Source organism: Sus scrofa, chromosome 1 (assembly GCF_000003025.6).
Source record: "Sus scrofa isolate TJ Tabasco breed Duroc chromosome 1, Sscrofa11.1, whole genome shotgun sequence".
Taxonomy (NCBI): domain Eukaryota; kingdom Metazoa; phylum Chordata; class Mammalia; order Artiodactyla; family Suidae; genus Sus; species Sus scrofa.
This window is the reverse complement of record NC_010443.5, coordinates 39,090,366-39,104,352: the sequence shown is the minus strand read 5'-3', so window position 1 is coordinate 39,104,352 and position 13,987 is coordinate 39,090,366.

The following is a 13,987-nucleotide window of genomic DNA, read 5'->3' as shown; positions in this document are numbered from 1 at the left end:
CTTTATATAAGGTATTCTAAGTTTATCTAATTTCCAGTTATTATAATGAAGTAAAATACACATAATGGCAACACTACCATTTAGTGCTTCAATTTAATAGATTGTTTAGATTCAGAAAGCCCTCAAATTAAAGTATGTTAGACCATTGGTAACCTCATTGATTATAGGACTGTAGGTATGTGGTTCCATTTGATAGAATATCAAGTGTTGGATAATTTGCTAGATTATTATAACTCAATTAAAATAATGAATCATTAGATTCTATAGCCAAGATACAGGACTAGAGAATGAACAACACTTCACAGTTCTGGCTTCATTCCCAGCTCAGTCAATATCTATTACAAATAAATACTCTCACCTGCCTATTTCATTTTCTCTATCTATAAATCAAAAAAAGCTAAGAGTTACCAAGTTAAGCCTTCAGAGTGAGCTGTAAAGATTAAGAAGTTAATGGTTGTAAAGGTGTTTGTAAATCTTCATCATAAATTATTATGCAATGATTATGATTATGTAGTTACTATTAAGTGAACAACATAAAATCATTTTTAATCTTGAAATAAGTGAACAGATAGAACTGCTGATATAATACACACAAAAAATGACTAGATTTTTATTTGCATATTTCCAGGATATATTTGAAAGACAAAAAAGGCAATGATTTGCATATGCTAGCATAAAGATGAAAACGAGAGTAAATTCATCATTTGAAACTTTGAGGTCATTATCTGATGCAAGAAACTTGTTATCTGACATAAGTCAAAATCAAATACAGAATTTAGAATTTGTCTGCAGGACTGATGCTTTAAACTATCTACCCATAGTCCCATAACAATTCTTCTTCTCTCAGAAAAATGTTACCTCAGTTTGGTGAAAAATTTCAACAGTTCTTCACACTTACACTTTTTACATTCAGATTCTCAAATATAAAATCTTTGACTTCTTTCACTTCAGGCCTTAGACCAGAATGTCAAAGTCTATCATTTTCTTTCTGAGAATTAATTGGATATTTATTAGTGATATGAGATGAAGGATAATTTGATCAACATACATAAAGTTTTAAAGTTTAAAAAAGCCTGGCCTTTAAAAGTATTAGAAGAAAAGAAATCTTTTAAAGGAAATTGTGAGAAATATTATACTAATTGCATTAAAAGATTTAGATAAAATAAATGCTCATGAGAGAACACTTTTTTTAATAGTGGTGAAAAATTCAGTAAACCAAAATAGGTGACAAAAGAATAAAAATGAATTATGTTTTATGCATATAAAAAATTACTGTGCAGCTATTAAGTTGCTGATTTTTTATATTTAATACTATAAAGTGCTTAAATATGCTACTGTAAAAAATGTGGGATACAAAGCTAGTATAGGAGATTCCATAATTTTGAAAAATGCTTATGATATAGAAGAGCAATTGTGAGGAAATATAACAAAAATGGCAGTGAAATTATCTAAAAGTTTTGTGTTTTTTTTATTCATTTTTAGATTTTTCTCAATTTTATTTTTCAAATATTCTTTTTTTTTTTTTTGTCTTTTTGCCTTTTCTAGGACTGCTCCCGTGGCATGTGGAGGTTCCCAGGTTAGGGGTCACTTGTAAAATTGCTCTAATCTAGAATGAAATTGATCATGCTGTCTAAGTTTTCCATGTGCTCTGTCTTTGTTTCTGTTGGTTAGTTTTATTTTTTCTTTTTTTTTTGTCTTTTGCCTTTTCTAGGGCCACACCCACGGCATATGGAGATTCCCAGGCTAGGGGTCTGATCAGAGCTGTAGCTGCCGGCCTACACCAGAGCCACAGCAATGTGGGATCTGAGCCACATCTGCAACCTACACCACAGCTCACAGCAACGCTGGATCATTAACCCACTGAGCAAGGCCAGGGATCGAACCTGCAACTTCATGGTTCCTAGTCGGATTTGTTAACCATTGCACCACGACGGCCTCAAACGTTCTTAATTTCCTTAACATCTTGAGGAAAATCCATCAATTTGTGATGTGTACATGTTAATCAAAACTTCTGCTTTATTTTTATGATGCCATTTTAACAATCAACTTATGTATTTTCATTTGAAATTATTTCTTTAGCATTCTATTCACTTGAAATATTTTTTTTGGCCATACTTGCAGCGTATGGAAGTTCCTGGACCAAGGATCAGATCTGAGCCATAGCTTGCACCTATGCTACAGCTGTGGCAACGCAGAATCCTTAACCCACTGTGCTGTGCCAGGGGTCATCCCCGCACCATTGCTGTCTCAGAGACAACACCAGATCTTTAACCCATTATGCCACAACGGTAACTCCCCACTTTTAAATACCTCTCACAGGAGTTCCCGTCATGACTCAGTGGAAACGGAATCTGACTAGTATCCCTGAGGACACAGGTTCAATCCCTGGCCTTGCTCAGTAGATTAAGAATCCAGTGTTGCTGTGAGCTGTGGTGTAGATTGCAGACTTGGCTTGGATCTGGCATGGCTGTGGCTTTGGTGTAGGCTGGTGGCTGCAGCTCTGATTTGACCCCCAGCCTGGGAACCTCCATATGCCATGGGTGTGGCCTTAAAAATAAATAAATAAATAAATAAATAAATAAATACCTCTCATTCAAGAAACATGAGGGTTTTCTAAAATCAAAATTAAAATTTAATTTAAAAATGAGCTATTTTCGATCTGTCATCTTGCTCCTCTATTCTTTAACAACTTATAAGTTATTCCAGAAATGTATATTAACCTCCTACTGTATTCTAGTTGTTATGTATCAAAACTAAATTCTATAGATTGTTGCTTTACTTTGATTTAAAATATATTTGACTATATATATATTATACATATATTTGAGAATTTATTCTGGTACTCTTTATAATTTGTTCTAAAATATGTTTTTAGTGCAATTGTAAATACTTAGATTGGCCTTTTCAGCTTTCATGTCATCTATCTTCTATTTGAAGAGGTTGGAAAGCTGTTATATTTCCCAGACTTTGAAGTAACTTAAATTCTACTAATTAGATACACTGCCACAAAAACTGGAAAGTGCAAATGAGGTGGAGGTAATCCTGTGATTTCTGGCTCTCACCACTGGTTAGGAAAGCCATGCTTTCCCTGGAGTAGGTTCCATTGGTTTTTCCCATGAAACAGTAGTGCTAACTTGAATTGATCCTCCAGTTCCTAGCTCCCCAGCTCAGGTGTCTCTTCTCTAATGCCCTTGTGTCTGGAGACTGACTTAGACTAGTACAATGGATGGTGATGTCAGACATAGCAGCTCTCTAGTGTCAATTTTGTGTTGTTCTCGGAGTCATCCCAAGAGCCCAGCCTAAGAACTGATGGTTTACCCCATCTGGCAATTTTACGAAGCACTTTAATTCCTGTATTTTATAATAATACATTGTGTTTAAATATCTAGAATTTCAGTTTGCAGCATCAAATCCTGCTGATTATTTTCTTTAGCTGTTTTACCCATAATACTCACTAAAATATATAACAACAAATTTATAAACAAAACAAAGCTATTTTTGTTTTAAGGTTCCTCTCCCTTTTTATGGGCACAAACCTTTTCTTATTCAAATGTCTTGTTTATTTTTAGTGTCTAATTTTAAACATATAGGTAGGTAGAGAAGTAGAAAACATTCACCTGTAGCATAAATAAAATTGTCCTAAAGACACCAAGCTTCGTGCAAACAATTTAATAATTCAGAATTCTGCCCTATGATATATGTCATTGTTTGGTCTCACTGAAAAACTCCAGACTTTGGTATTTTAAGATTTATGGTTGCTGAATTATCTAATAAAATATTTAGCATCAGTAAATGCCTATTAAAAACATCTTACATTAATATGGTCCATTCTTCATAGTAAACCAGTGTTGATATATTATCATCAGCTAAACCTCATACTTTATTCAGAGTTCTTCAGCTGTTCCCTAATGTCCTTTTTCTGTTCTAGGGTCCCATCCAGGATACTACATTACAGATAGTCATGTCTCTTTTTGCTTTTCTTGGTTGTAAACATTTCTCTGACTTTCTTTGATTTTAATGAACTTTACCGTTTTGAGATTACTGGTCAGGTGTTTTGTATAGTGTCTCTCACATGACTTGGCACAATGTTATTCTTAAGGTTAGACTGGGATTATAGGTTTAGGGGAAGAAGACCTCAAAGGTAAAGTGTTATTATCATCACAGAATATAAACGTAATTTCTCACTTTTGATGTTAACCTAGATCACCTGACTGAGATAATATTTGTTAGGTTTCCCCACTGTTTTGTTTTGTTTTGTTTTCTCCCTTTAGAAGAAAGTCAGTATGCACAGCCCAAATCTTAAGGAGGTGCTTCACCTCCTTAAGTATAGTGTATCTGCACAAATTATTTGGAATTCTTTCATTTCTTAATTCATTTATTTTTAGAGTGGCATCATTCATAGCACATTTAGCTTCTCTGTTTTGCATCAGATATCTAGTTATTCCAGTGCCATATGTTGAAAAGACTGTTCTTTCTCCATTGAATTACCCTTGCTCCTTTGGCAAAAATCAGTTGATTATCTCTGCATGGGTCAATTTCTGAATTCTATTTTCATTTATCGTTATACCAATTACACTTCTTTTTAAAAAGTTTATAATTGTTGTCTAGAGTTTACAATATATGTGTTTAATCTAATTCTACCTTCAAATAACTCTATACCAGAGTATATTCAATTGCTCCCTCTCATCCAGTATGTTTTCTTTCATTTCACTTATCTGTCTTTATCACAAAGTAAGTTGCTACTATTGTTACTTTAAGCAGTTGTCTTTTAGATCCATTAATAAGAAATATAAACTAAATTTTCATTTATTTCTTCTAAATCATTTTCCTTCTGCTTGTAAAACTTAATATTTTGTACAGGAGAGGCCTGCTGGTGATGAATTCCTTCAGTGTTTGTATGAGAAAGACTTTATTTCTTCATAATTTTAAAGGATAAATTCACTGGATATGAAAGTCTAGGTTTGTGAATCTTTTCTCTCACTGCATTGTATTCTTGCTTAAACAGTTTCTGATAAGAAGTCTGCTGTAATTAGCATTCTTATTCCTCTGTAAGTAAGATGTTTTCCTCTGGCTTCCTTCAAAAATTGCCCTTATCTTTGGTTTTCTGAAGTTTTAATATGGCATGCATAGGATTATATTATGTTATTATTATTGCTGTTAATTTAGTTTTAATTCTGATTAGTGTCCTTCAAAAACTCTCGGATCTGTGGTTTGTGTCTGTTATTAATTTTGAAAAGTTTTGGGGACTTTTTTTCTTTAAATATTTCTGCTCAGTTCTCCCTTTTCCTTCTGGTATTTCAATTACATGTTTATTGCGTGTTCCGAAGTTATCCCACAATTTTTCCATATTATATTTTCTTAATCCCTTTTTCAAGGGATTATATTTACATTTTCCATTTGAGAAGTTTCTATTTAACTATCTCCAACCTCAGTGATTTCTTTATCAGTGAATTGAGTCTACTTATGAGCCCACAAGCTGTTTTTCATTTCTATATCCTGTTTTTGATTTCTAGTATGACCTTTTGATTTTTCAAATTTATCTCTGCTTATACTACCCATATGTTCTCCCATGCTACCATGCTATCTTCTTTTTCCACCAGAAACTTTAAAGTATTAACCATAGTTATTTTAAATTCCCTGGCTGATACACTGTTGTGGGAATGTTAAATGGTGTGGGAGATATGGAAAACAATATGGAAGTTCCTCAACTAAATATTAATAGTATCCAGCAATCCCACTTCTGGGTTATAACCAAAATATTTGAAATCAGTATCTCAAAGAGATATGTACACAAAGATAACCCATATTCATTACAGTATTATTCACAATAGCCAATATATGAAAACAATCTCAATGTCTTTTGATGGATGAATGGATAAAATAAATGTAGTATATACATACTATGGAATGTTAGTCTTCAAAAAAGGGAAATCCTGTCATTTACAGAAACATGGATGAACTTAGGGGTCATTATGCAAATTACAGAAGGACAAATATTGCATGATTCCACTTATATGAGGTATCTTAAATAGTAAAGTTCATAGAAGCAAAAACTAGAATGGTGATTACTAGGGTCTGGAGTAGGGAGAAATTGAAAGTTGATGTTTAGTTGATATAAAGTTTTAGTTATGTAAGATGAGTAAATTTTAGAGATCTGTACAATAATAGAGTTAGATATACTGTGTTATACACTTAAAATTTTAAGAAAATAGATCTCATGTGAAGTGTTCATATCACAATAAAAAAATAATTCTCTGCCTGATAATTCCAACATCTGTGTCACATCTGAGTCATTTTATGATGCTTGCTTTGTCTCGAGTCTGTTTTTCTTGCCTTTTGTCATGCCTTATACTTTCATGATGAAAGACAGATATTTTGTACAAAGTAATAATGTTACTCTGGAAAAGTTCCTGTTTCTTCATAGAAGGAATTCAGAAATGAGATGAAAATTGAGAAAGTGAGGATATAGTTAAGTGAGAAATATACCACTTTTTACTTTTTCTTTTTTTTTTTGGCCACACACCTGCTGCATGTGGAAGTTCCTGTGCCAGGGATCAAATCTGAGCCACAGCTATGACCTGCATCACAGCTGTGACAATGCTGGATCCTTAACCCCCTGCACCAGGCCAGGGATCAAACCCATGCCTCAGCAGTGACCCAAGCTGCTGCAGAGACACTGCTGGTTCCTTAATGCCAGATCCTTAACCTGCTGCACCACAATGAGAACTCTGTGAGAGAAATATAACTCTTAAAGGCAGGCAAGCAGACAGGAGAGCAGCTGCTGCCCTGTATTTATTTGGCATGCTGTTTATGAGGGGCATACAAATGAAGTGGCGGAATATTCATTTGTAAGGAGAGGTTTGGGGATGTAGCCCCTGATTCTCATTCCAGTTTCACCTTCCTGAAGGGCGTAAGGATTTTTGTTCTTGTTTAGCTTTGATTGGAAGTGTCAAGGTATTATCTTATCTGAAAGGCTGATTTTATTGTAATTAGGGCATAATGAGCAACAGGTTGTATTCGAATGCTGCAGATTTCACACCTTTTTCCATCTTTCTTTGCCTCTAGGGCACTTATCACCCAGATTTTGTGGTTTCCTGTCATTCTGAAGGTTCCTGCTTTTCTCTGTTCACCCATGGACCCCCACTGTTTACATGATGCATGGTTTTCTGCTACCCGGCCCTGTGGCCCCATTTCTCTATTCATATCTAGCTGTCTGCCTGTTGTAACAGTAAGAACCAAAGTGACTAGTCCTCTGGTCTGAAGAGCTGGGCTTTGTTTAATATTTGCCTTAGCTTAAAGTGCCAAAAGGTTAAAATTCCTGTAGTGCCCTTATGTTTATATATATCCCCCATATTAGTTTGCTAGAACTACTGTAACAAAGTACCACAGACTGGATGGTTTAAGCAACATTTATTTTCTTATAATTTTGGAAGCTAGATGTCCAAGATAAAGGTGCCTGCAGGTTTGCTTTCTTCTAAGGCCTCTCTCCTTAGGTTTTTTTTTGAAGGCTTCCTTACTCCAGTGTCTTCAAATGATCTTCCCTCTGTCTGTGTCTGTGTCCTAATCTCTCCTTATAAGGACACCAGTAACACTGGATTAGGCCCCAACTGCATGGCGTCATTTCATTCTAATTATCTCTTGAAAGTCTTTATCTTTGAATCAGTCACATTCTGAGGTAGTGGGGTTAGGACTTCAACATATAAATTTGGAGGAGGACACAATTCAGCCTATAACTTCCCTCTTGACTTTGGTTTTCCCTAAATACTACCAGAGATAGTTTGTGTCCTATGGCTTGTTCAGCTATAATCCACTGTTACTATTCTGGAGCCTATTGGTAGGGTGGTAAGGTCTGGAGGAGGAATGGCGTTCTATAATCATCTAATCAAGTCTGTCTTTTAGTGAGTCTGTGTCTCTGGCCTGTGACCATCACAAGTATTTCCTCTTATATAGTTCCCTCCTCTTTCAGTGAGATTGGAAAGCTAGAGAGAGCCAAAATGAGAGGAATGCCCTGTTTCCATAGCTCCTTGAAAGGAAGTTTCCAATAAAGTCATTTCCCCTTGTGGAGAAAATCATGGGTCTGTTTCACAAAGGTTGTTCTTCCGCTACAGCTGCCAGAACTAAGAAGCAATATTCCTCTGATTTTCACGGTGAATAACTGGTGGAAACTGGTGGAATTTTTTTTTTTATGGAGTTAAAGTCATTAATATATGAAGGTGCCTAAGACTGGGGCTCCAAGAGTTTCCAGCCCTCACACTAATTCATACTCAGCTTCAAGCAATTTGTCAACATTACCATTTCAGGGTGTTATAGTTCCAGTCACTTCTGTCCAAATCAGCAGATTCCAGCTGTGATTCTCTGGATTTGCCCTTCTCTCCAGATTTTGGGGTGGTGCCCTGTGACCTCAATCCTCTGATGGATTCAAGAAAAGTCAACTTCTGTGTGTCTAGCTTTTTCTCATTATGAAGGCAGAACTCAAGGTGTTTCTAAACACCTTATATGTTAAAACAGAAATAAAATCCCCTAATTAAATTTTTTGTTTGTTTTTTGTTTTTTTTTAATGGGTATACTGTTTTATTAACACTTCAATTTCAATGTCAAACAATGCTGACTGTGACTTATGTTCATATTCTTGAAATACAGACACACAGACAGACAGCTTTAAGGGTACAATGTTAAACACAGCATAATATACTAACAGAAAATCCAAGAGTGATATAATTATACCTTTATACCACTCTTGGGTATAAAGATGTAGGGACAAGCCCTGAAATTGGAGGAAAAAACTTGTAATGAGTTCCTTGAACTCCTTGGTTGCTGACTGACTCTCCTCTTGACTTCAGACTCTGAGACAAACCAAGGACTCTCAGAGTATAAACAAACAAACAAACAAAACCCACTGACTTCAAGACAAACTGTAACCAGACAGATTAGCAAGAGCCACTTCAAAAATCATTATTAAAAAAAAAGAGCCAATTCAGACTGTGGGGGCCAGTCTGAACCAGGGTTAGCTGGAGGCTGGGAATGTTGCAGCAAGTCCAGGACCCATAGGTTAGAGCAGCAGTCTAGAGTCAAAACGGTTAGTGCATTCTTCTGAAATCACTGATTTCCAAACAAGTTCCTAAGATGCTTTTCCTAAACGGGGATAATTAACTTATTTATGTTCAGAGGTTATTGATCTGTCTTCATCTTCCTTGACATTGCTAGGGCTTTTCTTAGCTGATCATTTCCTCTTTCAGTGCCAGTCTATAAACTATTCCTGGTCTGCAATAAGATAAGGAGCTTATGCCAAATGCAAATCTACTATATCTGTAAGCATGTGGTTAGATCACTGCCTTTTTTTTTTTTTTTTTTTTTAATATAGCAACACTTCCTTGATGTAGAGGCAGAGTGTTGTACATTCTTGCACAAATCCTCTGTCCCATCAGGGACTGGTCACAATCAGTTTGCTGACTGGTCACTTTAAGTGGAACTACTCAGTCTCATACCCAGGCATTATTTTCTACTACCACCTACATTACAGAAAATGTGAGAAAGGAATTCACAGTCCATACCTCTCTTGACATTTTTGTTCTTTGATTCTGACATCTAGGTTACCTCCCAAGCTATATTTATAGGCCTGAGAATGGTGATACTATTGTAATGCCAACACTCATTCTTTTGATATGTATCCTAAGATAATACATTTCTCAAACCACTTAATTGCCAAATGGACATTTTTACTTGAATGGGCCATTCTTGATATTTTATTAATAGGACTCAGTGTTATATCCTGTGTACTTAATATATAGTGTGCAAGTGAAGTTGTATATTTTATTAATAGGCAAAATATACATTGAATTTAGATCATTTAAGATGTATAATACTGTAAGCTTATGGATGTATTAACATATTTATGAAATATTAGTATTATTAGTTATTAATCTTGCCTTTATAACTTAATACTTTTATTATTATATGTCCCTTGGTTGGAATTATCACACAGTTCAATATTCTAGAACATTCTTTTTATAATGCCATTATATATTGCTAAAAACAATATAAGCAACCAAGTAAGTAAAAATATTCTAACCTTCCAAACTAAAAATGTCTGATAGAGTCTGGAATATTTCCCAGAAAGAATCCATTGAATGCAGGTTGCCATGGTGATTAGCAAAAATGTGGAATGAAGTTCATTTCATGATAATTGCTACATATTTGCAGCTGAAGTGCATCTTTCAGTTTCAGTCTCAGACTTTGAGACCATAATAATAGCTCTAGAATCTGAGTTGTGTATTTAAACCTGTAATGATTGTACAGGGGCATATCTAATTCTGACGAAATTCTTTTTTTGTGTGGTGACCAACATGGTAATTTTTAAAAGCTTATCCCTATTTATTGGAATTTCTGTGTATAGTTAATTGAGATTATGTTTGATTGATTCTTAAAAAACAGAATTTATAATGTCTCCAAGTCAATTTAAAGATAAAAGGAAAGCATTTTATTTTAAAATCTCTCCTTTAGGAAGAAAGCTGAATTTATTTTTGAGGCAGCTGAATGCTCCTGCTTTATAATTATTTCTGAAGAAGTTCATGGTCTAATGCCAACTTTTGTGAATTAATAATAAGTTTTGAAAGATGTTACCAAAATCAGAAAGTTGGTGCTTTGAAAGCTGTTTTAACTCTTTGGGGATAAGTGAAAATAAACTGTAACACATTGGTGAGTTATTATCAGTATGTGATATTGTAATTACATAAATGAACCCAGTCAGAAATTCTCAAAATTGGTGCAGACTAGCTATGTCAAAGTTTACGTTTTTGTGGAGTTCCCGTTGTGGCACAGTGGTTAACAAATCTGACTAGGAACCATAAGGTTGCACGTTCGATCCCTGGCCTTGCTCAGTGGGTTAATGATCCGGCGTTGCCCTGAGCTGTGGTGTAGGTTGCAGACTGCAGACGCGGCTCGGATCCCAAGTTGCTGTGGCTGTGGTGTAGGCCAGTGGCTACAGCTCCGATTAGACCCCTAGCCTGGGAACTTCCATATGCCGTGGGAGTGGCCCTAGAAAAGGCAAAAAGACAAAAATAAAAATAAAAAAGTTACATTGTTGTATACTACTGCTTTAAGTTTGTGAAGTATTTTGATTTTAAAATGTCTGTTTTTCTTAATTCTTACAATAACCCTCTGAATGAAAATAATATTAAAAATAAAATAATAACATTCATTGAGTACTTACTATGTCATATACATGATTACATATATACTAACTCATTTAGTCCTTACAGTAATACTAAGAAGTAGATTATTATTATCTTCATTTTATGAATGATGAAACCAAAGCACAGAGAAATGAAGCATTACGCCTGAGTCACAGGGTTAGTGTACGGCAGAGGCAGGACTCAAATTGAGAGATATATAGTTCACGTCCGACTATATGATACTATACTGTTGGTCTGAAATATTTGGATTCTCAGCTTATAAATAGAACCAAAATTAAAGGTTGAAAGAAGTCAAATATCACAAATGTTACATAGTTATCGAATAGCAGTAATGGAGCTGAACTGTTTTCTGACTCTAAATCTAGGAAGCACTCCATCACAGCTCATGGTATCCTTTGATTTGAATTTAAAATTAGTGTCCTCTAGGAGTTCCCACTGTGGCTCAGCAGTAATGAACCTGACCAGCATCCATGAAGATATGGGTTTGATCCCTGGCCTCACTCAGTGGGTTCAGGATCTGGCATTACTGTGAGCTGTAGTTTAGGTCACAGGCACTGCTCGGATCTGGCGTTGCTATGACTGTGGTGTAGGCCAGCAGCTGTAGCTGCATTTCGACCCCTAGCTTAGGAACTTCCAAATGCCTCAAGTGCAGCCCTAAAAATAAATACATTAAATAAAGTCAGTATCCTCTACCTGACTAGTTAAGAAATAAAACAAGGCTGGTTCAAACTGCTTGTTAGTTATAGCCTTCAGACCAAACTCCCCTATGTCATATATATATCATATGTGCCCTTTCTGTATATTAAACATATAATATATAAAATGTTGCATATATTTATTATTTTTATTCATGTCTCAGGGTACTGAAGAGAGCAGGGTTATCTGCTATATCTTTATATATCTCTGATATAATATGACATTAGATATATTACTAACATATAAAGATTAAAACCCCAAATGAGCAGTTTGCCAATATAATAACTTAGAATTTCTTTTCTTAAAAATTTTGTTTGAAAGTAAAAGGAATAACTTCACTATTGAGAAACTTTTGGAACTCAGCTTTTACATGTTATAAGGAATTTTCAGTCTGATTACAATAGTTCTTTTAAAATCAAGAAAAATTTAAAGGAAAGTGTAGCATTGCATAGCTTCATAGGGCCGAGGAATTAACTTTTTCATGGGATTAGCAGAAGGAGGAAGGAAGAATGTTAGAATACCTAAATTTGGTGTCTAATAAATAACTTCGAAGTAACCTTACCAACAAAGTGGTTCAAAAATCTGATTGTGTGTGTGTGTGTGTGTGTGTGGTGTATAAAGTAGGAGCCATTGAAACTGATGTCCAAATTTTTAAAACATCAAAACAAAGACAAAGAAACCAACCAAAAAAGTCTAAGCTTCATCCCAATCTTGTGGAACGGCCTACCACAGAAAGAGACAATGGTTCTGATGGAAAGAAAAGCAATTATGGGGGTTATAGGTGAACCAGAGGAACTAAACTGCTAGCTTGTGACTCTAGCAGACATGTTTAGTAGAAACACTTTAAATACATTTTCATGTTGTTTTAAGTTTTAGGTTTACATCAGTAGTAATCACACACAACTTAAAATTTTTGGCTTTACACTGTATTTCATAATACTAAAAGAACAGAACACCATTAAAATAGGCTTCCTTCCACATGTCCTATCAGGGATGTCTTATTCAGCATTTGTTTAAGGCTATGTGTTTACTGTCTTCCCATGATTATATTTGCGTACATCCTAGCCGCATGATTATTCGGCCATATTTAAGAATAAAATTACTGTGTTAGAACAAAATGTAATAAATGCCTTTTTACCAATATTAAATATTTTTATAAAATGAAATTATAGCAGCATGCATAATAGTAGTGAATTTTGATAACTCAAATTAAATACTAAGGATCAAAATCTGTAATCTTCACAATGAAATAATTGCAAATAGGAACTCTTTTTAATACTTACATAATAAATACTTTACCTTTGAGAGCACTGTGATTGTCTTATCATCAGGGAAGTAATAGGCTACCAGTTACTAAGTGCCGATCAAAGTCTATGAAACATTTTACAAATTAGTCCTCACTGATAAATAAAAAGATTAAAAACTCCCAGTTGAGCAATTTGTCATTTTTCACAACTAGTTCTGTACTTAACATTTTTTTTTAATTTAGTTGTTTATGGCCATACAATCCTTTATGGTATTGCAATTAGTTAAATTGTGAAGATTCTTTTTTTTTTTTTTTGCTTTTTGGAGCTGCACCCACAGTGTATGGAGGTTCCCTGGCTAGGGTCCAATCAGAGCTGTAGCTGCTGGCCTACACCACAGCCACAGCAGTGCCAGATCCAAGCCACATCTCAACCTGCACCACAGCTCACTGCAATGTCAGATCTTTAACCCACTGCGCAAGGCCAGGGATCAAACCACAACTTCATGGTTCCTAGTCAGATTTGTTTCTGCTGCGCCACAACAGGAACTCCTGAAGATTCTTTTAAAAGGACTTAGTATGAAAATGTTCCTGCTTTTAGTTTTCCCATTTAGCAAGATTATATTGATTCCTTGTGGTTGGGAAGTACAGGATATACTTGACATTATCTGAAAAGTAGTACAGACTATTGTGACTCCTCAAATTTGCCAGTGACATTTTATTAAATAATATTCACTATAAAACACATTAAAATGCAATGAACATGTTAAGGAATGACTTCAAATGCTTAACTGATTCAGTAAATACAGAACAAATTATAAAGTTATTAAGGTTAATTTCACTACTAAAATAAAAT